Here is a 16,004-nt window from a genome sequence, read left to right on the forward strand (position 1 = left end):
TATCTGCATCGCATGAAATAACTGAAATGAGTATAAAACTCAGCAAGTGGAACTCTTACATAACATTGTACATATCATACTCTGAAAACATTGCTTTAAAATCAATAAATACCATCAACTCTTGGAACAAGAATAACATAGCAATATAACAATAAGATGATATTTTCTTTTCTCTGTTGGATTGATATCTATATAGTATCTCTGTCTCTGTACCTATATCCCATCGATATAAATCGATAACTCTGAGGGATATAAGTTTATGGTCGTTGATCAACTAATTGCATGCAATCTCTGACTATGTATCTATCAATCCATAAGTCATTTTGAACTCTCTCTTTGGCATTTTATCAAACACTTTGCACACTCTTTCTTTTGCATTCCCCTTTTCACAATTGAGACATAAAAATGTCTCCAATATATATAACAAGTGTATCAATACATAATCATGAATCAAATGAAGGGAATAGCACTTTAAAATCATTGAAATACAATACATATATTATCATGTGAGCACAAGGAATGAATTCCACTTACAACCACTTGGAACACTTGGTTTTAAACATTGGTTGAATTCCTACAACAATAAACCATATATTACACCATCAACATCTCAATAATCATAAACCCATATCAATTAATCCATCAAACCAACACAATCAACAAACCCATATCATCTCTCACACCAAAACCAAAGAATAACTATACCAACATGCTTACCTTAGCTCCGAGAATCCAAGAGAACCTTGTTCTCACCTCAAAAATCCAACAATAAGCTTGAATCAAAGAAAGGAAAGAAAGAAAATGGAACCCTAGGTCACCTTTTGAGAGAATAATCGAGAAGAGGGGGAAAGAAATGAGAGAAATGCACCAACTCATGCCTTATAATCACTTAAAATCGAAAAATACGCTTTTATTGCTCATGCACCGCGGGTGCGCTCCAACATACACCGCGGGTATGCTATGCCTTCGGCATTCCAACCAAAAATCAGAAGACGTCGACCGCGGGTGTGCTGCAAAATGGACCACGGGTGCGCTCTGGTCTCGGCCAATACACCGCAGGTACGCTACACACAGCACCGCGGGTGCGCTGAGGCTACGGGAAAACAACCAAAATTCTGGAGCATGAGACCGCGGGTGCGGTCCCCTCTGCATCCAACAACCAACTCTACGCAACAAAAGATCGAGTCGAAACGCTGATACAATACAACTACACATAAACTAATATCAACAACACCACAAAACAAATATAACTAACAATACTATAACCCATAATCACAACTATATTTAAACTTAACCAAATAGTCTATAAACATACGAAATCTTAGACCGTACCATTCACCAGGGAATTTCGTCCTCGAAATTGACGTCACTGCACAAACTACTCAGGATACTTCTCTTTCATCTCATCCTCTGGTTCCCACGTGGCCTCTTCGATCAAATGATTCCTCCAAAGGACTTTAACAATGCCGATCTCTTTGTTTCTCAACACTCTAACTTTGCGATCCAGAATCTGGACCGGAATCTCTTGGTAAGTCAAATTCGGCGTCAAATCCAATGGCCCGTGGTGAAGAACATGGGAAGGATTCGTAATATACTTCCTGAGCATTGATACATGAAAAACATTGTGAACTCTGTCAAGATCTGGCGGTAGGGCTAACCTGTAAGCTCGATCACCAACTCTGTCCAAAATCTCAAATGGACCAATAAATCTCGGACTCAACTTTCCCTTCTTGCCAAACCGCATCACACCCTTGAGAGGTGCTATCTTCAAGAACACATGGTCGCCAACCTCAAACTGCAACGGTCTACGACACACATCAGAATAACTCTTTTGTCTCGACTGCGCTGTCTTCATCCTCTCTCGAATGAAAGCAACAACATCAGCTGTCTGTTGGACCAACTCTGGACCCAACATCTTCCTCTCGTCAATCTCGTCCCAATACAAGGGTGATCTACACTTCCTGCCATAAAGTGCTTCATACGGTGCCATGTCAATCGTCGCTTGGTAACTGTTATTGTACGTGAACTCAACAAGAGGCAATTTGGAATCCCAACTACCAGGATAGTCGATAGTATAAGCTCTGAGCATATCCTCTAGAATCTGAATAACTCTCTCTGATTGACCGTCACTCTGAGGGTGATATGTTGTACTGAATGCTAACCGAGAACCCATAGCTCTGTGCAAACTCTTCCAAAACTCTGAAGAGAATCTAGGGTCACGATCGACACAGGAACACCATGAAGTCTAACAATCTCTGCTATGTACTCTTCGGCATACTGGTTCATGGAATACGTCATCTTGACTCGAAGAAAATGCGTTGTCTTGGTCAACCGATCAACAATAACCCAAATAGAGTTAAAACCTTTCTGCGTCCTTGGAAGACCCGTCACGAAATCCATCGTAATATGATCCTATTTCCATTGAGGAATCGGCAATGACAACAATGTCCCAGCATGTCTCTGATGCTCGATCTTCACCTGCTGACAAGTTAGGCACTGAGAAATAAACATGACAATATCTTTCTTCATACCTGGCCACCAATAGAGTCTACGAAGATCCTGATACATCTTGGTGCTGCCTGGATGTATCGAATATGGCGCGGTATGTGCCTCTGTCAAGACGTCTCGCCGAATAACATCACCCGCAGGAATACATAAACGGCCTCTGAATGTCACCAAACCATCTCCATTCACTTCAAACTCTGAATTACCTCTCTCCTCTGCTCTGGCTCTCATCTCTATCAACTGTGCATCAATGGCTTGCTCTTTACGGATCCTATCCGTCAATGTAGCACGAATGACCAACGCTGAAAAGCGAGCAATGGTCCCTGGAACCACCAAAGCTATCTCCTCTCTCTGCAAGTCTAACAACAACGGCTGCTGAATCATCGAACTCAAAGAAAAACTAGACTTACAGCTCAAAGCATCCGCTACAACATTCGCTTTCCCTGGGTGGTATCTGATCGTCACATCATAGTCTTTGACAAGCTCTAACCACCGTCTCTGTCGCATATTGAGCTCCTTCTGGGAGAAAAAATACTTCAAACTCTTGTGGTCCGTGAAAATTTCACACTTTTCGCCATACAAATAATGTCTCCAGATTTTCAGGGCGAAAACCACAGCCGCCAGCTCCAAATCGTGCGTAGGATAATTCTTCTCGTAGTCCTTCAACTGGCGAGAAGCATAGGCTATGACCTTTCCACGTTGCATCAGCACTCCACCAAGACCCTTCTTCGACGCATCAGTATAAACAACAAATTCCTCTGAACCACTTGGCAATGCAAGTACTGGAGCTGTCGTCAACTTATCTTTCAACTCTTGAAATCCACTCTGACATTCATTGGACCACTCAAACTTCACAGTCTTCCTCGTCAGATTGGTTAACGGCAGGGCAATCTTGGAAAAATCTGAAATGAAACGACGATAATAACCAGCCAAACCAAGAAAACTGCGTACCTCTGATACAGTGGTAGGGATAGGCCATTTCTGAATCGCCTCAATCTTCGTCGGATCAACAGCTATACCATCCTTCGAAACAACATGGCCTAATAAAGAAATCTGCTCCAACCAGAACTCACATTTCTTCAACTTAGCATACAATCTCTTCTCTCTCAGCAACTGAAGAACAACTCTTAGGTGGTCTGCATGAAGCTCTCTGGCCTTGGAATAGATCAAGATGTCGTCGATGAAAACAATGACGAAGCTATCCAAATACGGCTTGAACACACGGTTCATCAGGTCCATGAAGACTGAAGGAGCATTAGTTAGACCAAAAGACATTACAAGAAATTCATAAATACCGACCTGGTCCGAAATGCCGTCTTAGGGATATCAGACTCCCTAACCTTCAACCGATAATAGCCAGATCTCAGATCAATCTTCGAAAACACGGTAGCCCCTGCAGCTGATCAAACAAATCATCTATCCGTGGCAACGGATATTTATTCTTGATAGTCACTTTGTTGATCTCTCTGTAATCAATGCAAAGCCGCAAGGACCCATCTTTCTTCTTGACAAAAAGAACTGGAGCTCCCCAAGGCGAAGAACTCAGTCGAATGAAACCTTTATCTAAAAGATCTTGCAACTGCGTCTTTAACTCCTTCTTCATCTCTGTTGGGGCCATTCTGTACGGAGCCTTAGAAATAGGAACCGTACCTGGAACTAAATCAATCACAAACTCTACATCTCTGTCCGGCGGCAAACCCAGCACATCATCCTCAAATACATCAGAGAACTCTCTCACAACATCAATATCATCAATATTCAATTTAACCATTCTATCCACATCAACAATTGAAGCCAGAAACCCATCACAACCTCTAAACAGCAACTTCTTAGCCTCAAGACACGAAATAAAAGGAAGGACCAGCGAAGTACCTGCACTGGCGAGCATACCTTCCCTATTGCCATCATCTGCAAATTTCACCATCTTAGCAACGCAATCAATCACTGCACGATAGGTTGATAGCCAATCCATTCCAAGTATAATATCAAATGCGACCATTGGAATAACAATCAAATCAGCATAAACCACTCGCTCATCAATTTGAACAGAGCACACATACACAATAGATGTCGGGCACAACACATCCCCTGAAGGCAATACAATATTAAACTGGAGGAGAAGAACGGAAGGAACTATACCCAATGATCTCAAAAATAGTTCAGACATAAAAGAATGAGTAGCACCTGTATTAATTAATGTCATAACTACTCTGCCTGAAATTAAAATAGTGCTAGAGATCACAGAAGAATCATGGTTTATACATTCCTTCATCATGGTAAAGATGCAACCCTGCACCTTCTCTTTACTCGCTCCTCTTGGACAGCCTTTGGCAATATGGCCTACAGTGCCACATCGATAGCAAGTATGAGTACCGAATCTGCACTCTCCCCGATGATGTCTACTGCACTTGGGACACAATGTCTTCTCGGGATCAAATGGAACAGCCGGTGGTTTAGAACTCGGCTCTATCTTGCCTTTCCCCTTGAAACGATCCTTTACTCTTTGACTTGATCCCTGGCCTCTCTGAGCAGTGGCCTGCTGTCTCGCTTGTCTTTCCCTGGCAATGTCTTTCTCATCTTGCCCGGCTAACAAAGCTTTAGCCACAATCTTTTTGAATGTCACAGCCTTCGACATGTGGATATCCCTCCGGATTTCTTCTCTAAGGCCTCTAATGAAATGAGCACCTTTATCTTTGTCATTGGAAGCAATATACGGGAAAAACAGACAGCCCTCCTCAAACTTCAGAATATACTCATCAACATTCATACCTCCTTCACGAAGCTCTAGAAACTCAGTCACCTTCCTAGCTCGAAGTGCGTCTGGGAAGTACTTGTCATAGAAAAGATCAGTGAACTCTTGCCACTTCAATGCTAGAACATCAACACCAACTTTAGTAGCATTCCACCAAATGCGTGCAGCTTTGACTAACATGAACACTGCACAACTGATTTTTCTTTGTCCTCGTAGTTGAGATGATCGAAAATAGCCTCAAGTGACTTGATCCATTCTACGGCCACCAACGGATCGGTTCTTCCTGCAAATTCTGGCGGATCCATCCTCTTGAAAGCAGTAAAGATCCCATCGGTACCGACTGCTTGAGCCATTTGGCCTCTACCCTGTCCTCTACCTTGGCCTGTACCTTGCATACGTAGCAACTGTTGGATCTGCTCACTATGGACCTTGGCTTGATCTTTCAACAACTTGCCGAACTCATCGACAACTCTAGAGGAAGAACTATCCTCACCCTCTACGACTTTCCTCTTAGGAGGCATAACTCCTACAATGTGCTCACACAATACAAATCAATAGATAACAATGAATAGATGTAGAAGAAGACATACCCGGACTGTTGAAAGTAGACGAAGTCATATGCATTGGTCCAAAGAACGGTGCTCTGATACCACTAAATGTGACACCTCTGACCGGTTTTATTAAAATAACAGCGGAATTTAAAATTTTCTTTAAAATGGAAGAAGGATTCAAAATACATTTCATATATAATCAAAAGTATACACATGATCAATAAAATGATATAACAAAAAGCAAAATATCATTCTTATGATCATGTCCAAAATGCTTGCAAAAATAATCTTCTTCCTTCCATCTTGGTATGCATATGACTCCGGCCCACAATCAACGTCCCGGCACGTCGCTCTTATCTGCATCACATGAAATAACTGAAATGAGTATAAAACTCAGCAAGTGGAACTCTTAAATAACAATGTACATATCATACTCTGAAAACATAGCTTTGAAATCAATAAATACCATCAACTCTTGGAACAAGAATAACATAGCAATATAACAATAAGATGATATTTCTCTTTTCTCTGTTGGATTGATATCTATATAGTATCTCTGTCTCTGTACCTATATCCCATCGATATAAATCGATAACTCTGAGGGATATAAGTCTGTGGTCGTTGATCAACTAATTGCATGCAATCTCTGACTATGTATCTATCAATCCATAAGTCATTTTGAACTCTCTCTTTGGCATTTTATCAAACACTTTGCATACTCTTTCTTTTGTATTCCCTTTTTCACAATTGAGACATAAAAATATCTCCAATATATATAACAAGTGTATCAATACATAATCATGAATCAAATGAAGGGAATATCACTTTAAAATCATTGAAATGCAATACATATATTATCATGTGAGCACAAGGAATGAATTCCACTTAAAACCACTTGGAAAACTTGGTTTTAAACCTTGGTTGAATTCCTACAACAATAAACCATATATTGCACCATCAACATCTCAATAATCATAAACCCATATCAATTAATCCATCAAACCAACACAATCAACAAACCCATATAATCTCTCACACCAAAACCAAAGAATAACTATACCAACATGCTTACCTTAGCTCCTAGAATCCAAGAGAACCTTGTTCTCACCTCAAAATCCCAACAATAAGCTTGAATCAAAGAAAGGAAAGAAAGAAAATGGAACCCTAGGTCACCTTTTGAGAGAAGAATCAAGAAGAGGGGGAAAGAAATGAGAGAAATGCACCAACTCATGGCTTATAATCACTTAAAACCGAAAAACACGCTTTTACTGTTCATGCACCGCGGGTGCGCTCCAACATACACCGCGGGTGCGCTATGCCTTCGGCATTCCAACCAAAAATCAGAAAATGTCGACAGCGGGTGCGCTGCAAAATGGACCGCGGGTGCGCTCTGGTCTCGGCCAATGCACCGCAGGTACGCTACACACAGCACTGCGGGTGCGCTGAGGCTACGGGAAAACAACCAAAATTCTGGAGCATGAGACCACGGGTGCGGTGCCTTCCTTGACCGCGGGTACGGTCCCCTTTGCATACAAAAACCAACTCTACGCAACAAAAGATCGAGTCGAAACGCTGATACAATACAACTACACATCAACTAATATCAACAACACCACAAAACAAATATAACTAACAATACTATAACCCATAATCACAACTCTTAACATCACAACTATATTTAAACTTAACCAAATAGTCTATAAACATACGAAATCTTAGACCGTACCGTTCACCAGGCTTGGCTATTACAAAATTAATTAAGCCCTTCACGTTGATGGTAACCTTTGATTACCAATCTGGCTTTATTCTTATCTATGGTTCCATCTGATTTCATTTTCCTTTTGAAAACCCATTTACAGCCTAGTGGTTTGCTTCCCGGAGGAAGATTTACTAATTCCCACGTATTGTTTTGTAAAATTGATTCCATTTTTGAATTGATAGCCTCTTTCCATAGAGGTCCCTCAGATGAACTAATTGCTTCCTTGAAGCTTTGAGGTTCACTTTCCATCATGAAAGTAATGAAATCTGGACCAAAGGATTTCTCAGTCCTAGCTCTCTTACTACGTCTGGGTTCAATATCTTGATCAGGATCTCGTCCTTGATCAATTGTCTCATACAATCTTTTGGATGAACTTGGTTCTTCCTTAGATTTGTATGGAAATCTGTGTTTAAAGAACGAAGCATTTTTTGATTCCATTATCGTATTCTTATGAATATCAGGTATTTGAGATTCATGTACAAGGAAACGATACGCGGTACTGTTTTGAGCATATCCAATGAAAATGCAATCAACAGTTTTTGGTCCTATCTTTACTTTCTTTGGAGTGGGTACTGCTACCTTGACAAGACACCCCCACACTCGTAAATATTTGTAAGAAGGACTTCTACCTTTCCATAACTTGTATGGACTTTTATCTAGCTTCTTTCGGGGTACTTTATTTAAAAGATAATTAGCTGTTAGAACAGCTTCCCCCCACAAGTTCTGTGGTAAACCAGAACTTAATAACAACGCATTCATCATTTATTTCAATGTGCGATTCTTTCTCTCTGCAATGCCATTTTGCTGTGGAGAATAAGGTGCAGTTCTTTCGTGTTTGATACCTGTTGAGCACAAAACTCAGCAAATAGTGATTCATATTCACCTCCACAATCACTTCTTAGCACCTTAATTTTCTTGCTAAGTTGATTTTCAACTTCACTCTTGTATTGGACAAATTTGTCAATCGCTTCATCCTTACTTTTAAGGAGAGACACAACAAAATTTTGTGCTATCGTCAACAAAAGTGATGAAGTATTTGTTTCCACCACGAGTTTGAACACTTTTTAGATCACATATATCACTGTGAATTAGATCAAGTGGTTCACTATTTCTTTCAATAGTTCGAAAAGATGATCTTGTTAGTTTTGCCTCAACACAAGTTTCACATTTATGTTGTTGATCAATTTAGAATGCAGGAATGCTTTTCATGTTAATTAGTTTACGAATTGTATCGTAATTAACGTGTCCAAGTCTACCATGCCATAAACAAGAAGACTCAAGCAAGTAAGAAAAAGTATTAACTTTATTCATCACGGGCTTAATAGCCATTACATTTAGTTTGAACAAACCATTACAAACATAACCTTTGCCAACAAACATTCCACTCTTAGACAAAACCACCTTATCTTACTCGAAGACAATGCGGAAACCATGCTAGTTAAGAAGCGACCCGGACACCAAGTTCTTGTGGATGTCAGGTACATACAACACATTGTTCAACGTCAGTTCTTTTCCAGATGTCATCTTTAGGACAACCTTTCCTTGACCCTTGATTTCAGAAGTGGCGGAATTTCCCATGAATAGCTTTTCACCGTTCTCAGATTCCTCAAAAATTGCAAACATCTCCTTGTCCGAGCAAACATGGCGAGTGGCACCAGTGTCAATCCACCACTCTCTTGGATTAGAACCCACCAGACTAACTTCTGATATTACAGCCCAGAGATTCATATTCGAAACCTCTTGAGATATGTTCTCTACCACATTCGCCTTTCGTTTTCTCTTTGGCTTCTTACAATCAGATGCCTTGTGACCCATGCCATCACAATTATAGCATTTTCCCGAGAATTTCTTCTTTGAAATGCCTCCTTTGGATCTCATGTTCAACCTTTTGCTGGAGGAGGAAAATGTTCTATTTTTCGAGCTTTGACCATGCTCGACAACAAAAAATGTTCTCCTTAAAATATATTCGTCCCCACCGGTATGTGCTTCGAGGATGAACTCGGACTTCTGTTTCCCAGAATACAACGGAACAACCAGCAGTACCTTAGCACGAGGCACGAATACGGCGAACTGAAATGTACCTGAACTTTATCACGAGAGTAGATGAACAACAGAGGAGCAGCAGCCGGTGGAAGCAACCGCCGCCGAGAGACAAGAAAACAAGCAAAGCTTCAAAAATATCAGAATGTAGGAGAGTGTGTTGGGTCTGTCTGAAGGACTTGAAGGCTGTCGTTATATATAGGCACTCTGGTTCCATATATAGGACTTGAAGGCTGCCCTTTAATATAGGCACTCAGGTTCCATATGGACAGTCACGGTTGGCCCATCTGAAAGGCCAAAGGTCATGGCCATCTGAAAGGCCAAAGGTCAGCCTAGCTGGAGCACCAAAAGTCAGTCCAGCTGGAGCACCAAAGGTCATTTCAGTTTGTATTTGTGAGTGATTGTGTGTGTACGTGTTCTCACTCACTGAACTATGAATACAACACGAAAGTGTTCTCACACACTGAGAATATTGCTTCTAGACTAAGTAGTTGGCATGTCCTATTTCTCTCTCATTTTCTGATCTTCACACACTTGTGTATTTTTCCACACACTTGTATATTGATGATATTGGTCTGGTATTTATAGAGGCAACGTGATCATACACCAAAACTCATCAAATATAAACGTTGCAGTTTGAATTTGTCCTCGAAATGTTTATGTACTTTTCGACAGCCATTTTGGAACGTGTCACGCCCCGAGTCCGAAGCGTCGGTGACATCCGGCATTGTTTAACAATTAAATTGAAAACAATAAAGCCTCGTATCAAATCAAACCAGTCTTTTTCATAAATGAAATATTGTGTTACAATGACAAAGGAATAAAATACATCAGAGTTTCAAATAGCGGAAACGAAAGAAAAGTAAAATGTTGAATTCTGATCTTGATCTCCGGTTCACCAACCTCAGAAAGCGTTTTGCTCTTCCTCATCCAATTGTTCCTCATTTTTATCTGAAATTTGTAAGGGGTGAGTGTTTTGGGAAACACTCAGCAAGTGGGGGTCGATCGATTCCAAAGATACATATAGAACTTAGTTTTCTTAAAACATTCTTTTAACAGACTTTCAAAACTTAATATTCTTAACTTATCAGGACAGAGACAAATCGAATAAATGACCAAATTCATCAGATGATCCAGAACAATTCAGAAACAGGTTAAACCGATTCAGAACAGAACATATCAGAACGGACAGAACACTGTTACTCATCTCATTTTCATGGTCAAATTGTCCCCAATATGTTAGTCCTCTAAGGGGTGAGGCCAGAACATGGTTTTATACCCACCAATGGGGGCCAGACAGAACACGGTTTTATACCCACCAATGGGGGTCAGACAGAATCACAATTCTCGTCCCATTTCAAATTCGAATCGTAACAGTACAAACAGAATTCAGAAGTATCAGACAGAACTTTTCAGATTTTCAGATTTCAGAGTTTTCATACTGACACAGCGGAATCAAAGAATTTCGAAGCATAGAAGAGAACACATAATCGATCGAAATTTTAAACAGAATGGCTTAGCAATTTTCGAAAATGAAGACACACATAAATGCATGTCATGATATACATATTCAAGTTTAAAAATACGAACGAATACATATCAAAAGCCCACTTACAGATTTGGAGGTAGATTCGAAAATGCAAACTTTGGCACGAATTTGTCCCTCGAAATTTCTGCAGCACTTCGATGTAAAACTTGAGCAGTTTATGTCTTCGATTCAGCAGCATTTCGACACGGAAAAACAACTATGAATTGCATGAAAATCTTTCCTCCTTTCTTCTTGCTTGCTCGGCCGAATGGTTTAGGGTGAGGGGGAAAGAGCCGAAATTTCTTGTAGGCTTGGTGGTGTGTTTTCTCTCAACCTAGATGCCATATTTATAGGTGCCAAAAAGGCTTTCCACCTAGCCACCTTGGTCAACACTTGGGGTCCAAGAAAAGGTTTGAATGTGATCATTATGATGGCTCAAAATCTCATGCATTCCTTAATTGTCACTTTGGTTTTCTAAAGGGTCATTTCCTGCATCATTAATATGTCTTAGTCCTTTAGCTCCTCCCTTAGCTCCTTCATGGGTTTACTCAAAGGTTATTTCTTGCATAATTAATTTGTCCAAACCTTTAGCTCATTTAGCTCCTTCCTTGGTTAACTCAATGGTCATCTCTTGCACATTAAACTTGTCCAATCCTTTAGCTCTTCTCCTTGCTCCATTTTGGTTCTTTTAGGACAAGAAAGGATGAGCTTCTTCGAGCTGAAAGATCGAGCTCATGAGCTAGGGGTTTCCTCCCCGACAATCTTGGAGCTTTCTTGAGCTGAGGGTTTTAGCTTATGAGCTGAGGGTTTCTTTTCCAAGTGACGTACCCTCAATTCTCGTGGTTTTGCATCGCCTTGGCTTCTTTTTGAGCTACTTTCCGAGCTTTTTGAGGTGCTTTGCTTCGAAAAATCCGGGTTCTCACATCCCACCCTCCTTATTGGAAGTTTCGTCCTCGAAACTTGAGTTAGCTAAATCTTTAAAGAGTTGAGGGTGCCGAGTGCGCATACGTTCTTCAAATTCCCAAGTTGCTTCTCGTTCCATACGATTTGACCATTGTATCTTGACATATGAAATTGTTCTGCATCTCAGCACTTGGTATTTGGTATCCATTATTCGAATAAGGACTTCTTCATATTTCATTTCCTCGTTCACATTTCCTTTGATTAGTAGCGGTTCAACTTTAAGAATGCTACTTGGATATGAGACATACTTCCTTAGCTGTGAGATGTGGAAGACGTTGTCAATCCTTGACCTGTCTGGAGGTAAAGCCCGCGCGGATAAGCTAGATTTCCCATTTTTCTCAGTATTTCGAAGGGTTCGACATATCTTGGAGTTATCTTTCTAGATTTGCTGAATCGAACCACTCCTTTCATAGGGGAAACTTTATCGTAAGCTTTCACACCATTTTCAAACTCCAACGGTCTTCACTTTAAATCAGCCCAGCTCTTTTATCGATCATGAGCTGCCTTGCATTTTCCCTTGATAATAGCTACTATATCAACAATTCAAGTAGCTTTCTCTCTGATTTCAATGCTTCCATGATAATTATTGTTATAGGAAAATTCAATCAAAAGGGGGTGTTTATTTAATTTCTTCTGAATTCTATGGCACATGCCCTAAGAATTTCTTCAAGAGTCTGTATTTTTATTCTCAGTTTGGCCATCAGTTTGGGATTGACCAGCCGTGCAAAGAGTGATCTTGGTACTCATGGTTTCCTGAAAACATTTTCCAAAATCGGAAAGAACTTTGAGCTTATATTGGACAAAATGTTTGCTGTAACACTATGTAGTCCTTTTGGCTTAGCGCATCCGCTATCTTGTCAGCCTTAGGTCATAATATTTCCATAGTTTGATCCACAATCTTTGCCTCATGTTTGATTCCTTTTGTGTGACAGTATTTGAGGCTTTGATGATCGATAAATTTCAAACATTTTGCCACCAAAGAAATTGATTCTCTGGATCTTTGGCTCAGATATAATTGTGGCTAATTCACTATCATGTGTTGGATAGTTTTGCTCACATGATTTTAATTTCATTGTTGCATAGGCAATTACTTGCCCTCTTGAATGAGAACGCATCACAATTCTCTTTTGATGTATCATTGTGAAATTCTTGCCTTCTTCGGGAAGTGCTAATATTAGCGTAGAAAAGAGTTTCTTTTTCAAGATCTAAAAACTCTTCTCACATTCTTCACTCTAAGTAAATTTAGAGTTCTTCTGAGTGAGCTTGGTGAGCGGAAGAAAATCCTTCAACACATTTTCTTAATAGCCAACTAATCTCAAAAACTTCAAATTTACTATTCCAGTATTCGATCGAGGTCAATCCCTTACTGTCTCCACCTTCTTGTGACCCACTGATATGCTCATTTCAGAGATTATATGACTCAGGAATGTGACTCTTTTTATTCAAAACTCAAATTTAGTACATAGTTATTCTTCTCTGAGCATCTGCAGAGCAGAACGAAGATCTTCCTTGCGGTCTTCCTTACTTGCTGAATATTCAAGAATATCATCAATAAATGCTTCCACAAACTTGTCGAGGAATTTCTAGAACACTCTGTTCATGAGTTCAATGAATGTTGTTGGAGCATTGGTCAAAAGGAATTATTATGTACTCATAGTGTCCATAGCTTTTTCTTTTTAAGGCTGTTTTAGGAATATTCTCTGCCTTGGCCTTCAATTGTGGTAGTCCGACCTTAGATAGAGCTTTGAAAAGATCTTAGCTCCTTTTAACTGATTGAAAAGGTCATTTATTCTTGAAAGATGACATTTGTTCTTGATCTTATTGAGTTCTTTGTAGATCGACACACTATCTTGTGCTTTCACCATTCTTCTGTACCAATAAAATGGAATCTCTCCAAGGAAAAGAACTTGGTCTGATTTGTTTTTGTCTAACAAATCTTGGAATCGAACTTTTAGCTCCTTGAGTTCAACTGAAGCCTTCCGCCAAGGTTCTTTAGAGTTTAGTGTAGCACGAGCTATCAAGTTACTTTCGAATTTTACTTCACAGTCTGAGATAATTCAAAATAACGCTTTCGGAACTTTCGTACCACAAGAATATTTTATACCTTGAGCTAAATTCCTTCTTTTGCTTCTCTCATTATTGCAAGCTAGACTTCTTAGCCATACTCCAAGGCTTTCTAGGTCTGAGAAGCATAAAGGAAGGATTTCTGTTCCTTATCTTTGCCCATGAAATACAATTTATTGTTGGATTGGAGTTTGGAATTCTTATCCTGACAATCTACCATTGCATGATTCTTGTCCAATCAATTCCCATAGTACACTGAATAAAATCGGCACTGAATATGCGTATTCATACTTATTTTTATTCTATCTTAAAATTATCACGATTAATATCTCAAAACTTAAAACCAATATAGAATCTTAGAACATAACTCCTTATCAGCCTATTGACTTAAGTCCCAATAACTTGGTTAAAATTTCTTTAAACCTTGTATGGAAGAAACTAATTCCTCAAACAATTCTTCTTTTACTAAATGTCTTTAATCAAAACTATGAGCCTAACATGCTTTAATACAAACAAGTTTTGTTGGATGTCTTTCTCCACAAATCTTTCCCCTATTTTTCTTTTTACTATAAGAATCAGAACTTATTATGCATGCTATACTTCCCTCGATGTCCACCAATATCTCATAACTCTCTTTATTTACCTAAGGTAATGACCATAATTTCTTAAGTTATTGTTTCTTATCTTCATTAAACATTCCAAAATCCTACATTTTTAAATTTATTGCTTAGCATCCCAAATTATGTCCATACCCGCTAATTATTGACACAAAAATCAACTTCTACGTCCGAATATCGAACTTATATAATTCTTATCTCATATTTTCATAAATAATTTATTATCCACGAGTCAAACATTTCATCTTAAGTCGGAAACTTATCTTCGATAAGTAAATTCCCAAATGTAAGTCAACTCATATCAGAGTATTTGTATTCCCAAAAATATAAGTCAAATTATCTCTGATATGTATGTTCCCAAAAATATAATTCAACTTATCTCTGTACATCCTGAAAGAAATGTTACACTTATTTCTTTTCATATCTTTTAACCATAATACTAGTCCAGCCTACCTTATCATCTCTTCATCATCACTGTTCTTTTTCCACTACTTCCATAGGTGTTTCTTCTTCTTCTTCTTCTTCCATGTTTTCCATGACAAGGTGCATATAGTTATGTTGTTCTTGCATTCTATCCATATCAACATGAAGCTTGGAGATGTAACGTTCTTGCTTTCTAGCAAGGTCTTCGTGTCGATGACGAGAGCGGTTGGCAATATCCTTCTCAGTTCCAATCCTTATTATCACTCTCGGCTAAGGGAAACTAGTCGTACCATTTACACAGGGTTAGGGTGAGCTGGCTCCTGCTCAATCAAGGTGATGGGTGAGACGTTGTATGTCAGTTTGCAGTAGGTTCTTAATCTTTACGAGTTCTTGTTCTCTTGTTTTTCTCAAGCGAGTTGATCCTTCAGGGTTGCAATCTCTCGTGTTTGGTTTTCAATGGTATGTTGACGCTTGCGAAGGACGGATTGAGCACGAGCACGAAGGCATCCGTTGATGTAAAATTTCAGAATCGAATAAAGGATAGAAAGGCACAAACAATGTTGTCGTGGGATTTTCGATACTAAGAGTTTGCAGAACGATTGAAGGAAATAGATTTCGAATTTCTCAAAGAATTTTGGAAAGAATGAGAATTTGTTTCAGAATGCACTAGGCTTTTGCCAAAATTTGACTTCGTCAAATTTTGTCTGTCAAAATCTTAGCGAGATTATGAACCTGGTGGCTCTGATACCACTTAAATGTCACGCCCCGAGTCCGAAGCGTTGGTGACATCCGGCATTGTTTA

Source organism: Primulina eburnea, chromosome 12 (genome assembly GCF_022965805.1).
Source record: "Primulina eburnea isolate SZY01 chromosome 12, ASM2296580v1, whole genome shotgun sequence".
Taxonomy (NCBI): Eukaryota; Viridiplantae; Streptophyta; class Magnoliopsida; order Lamiales; family Gesneriaceae; genus Primulina; species Primulina eburnea.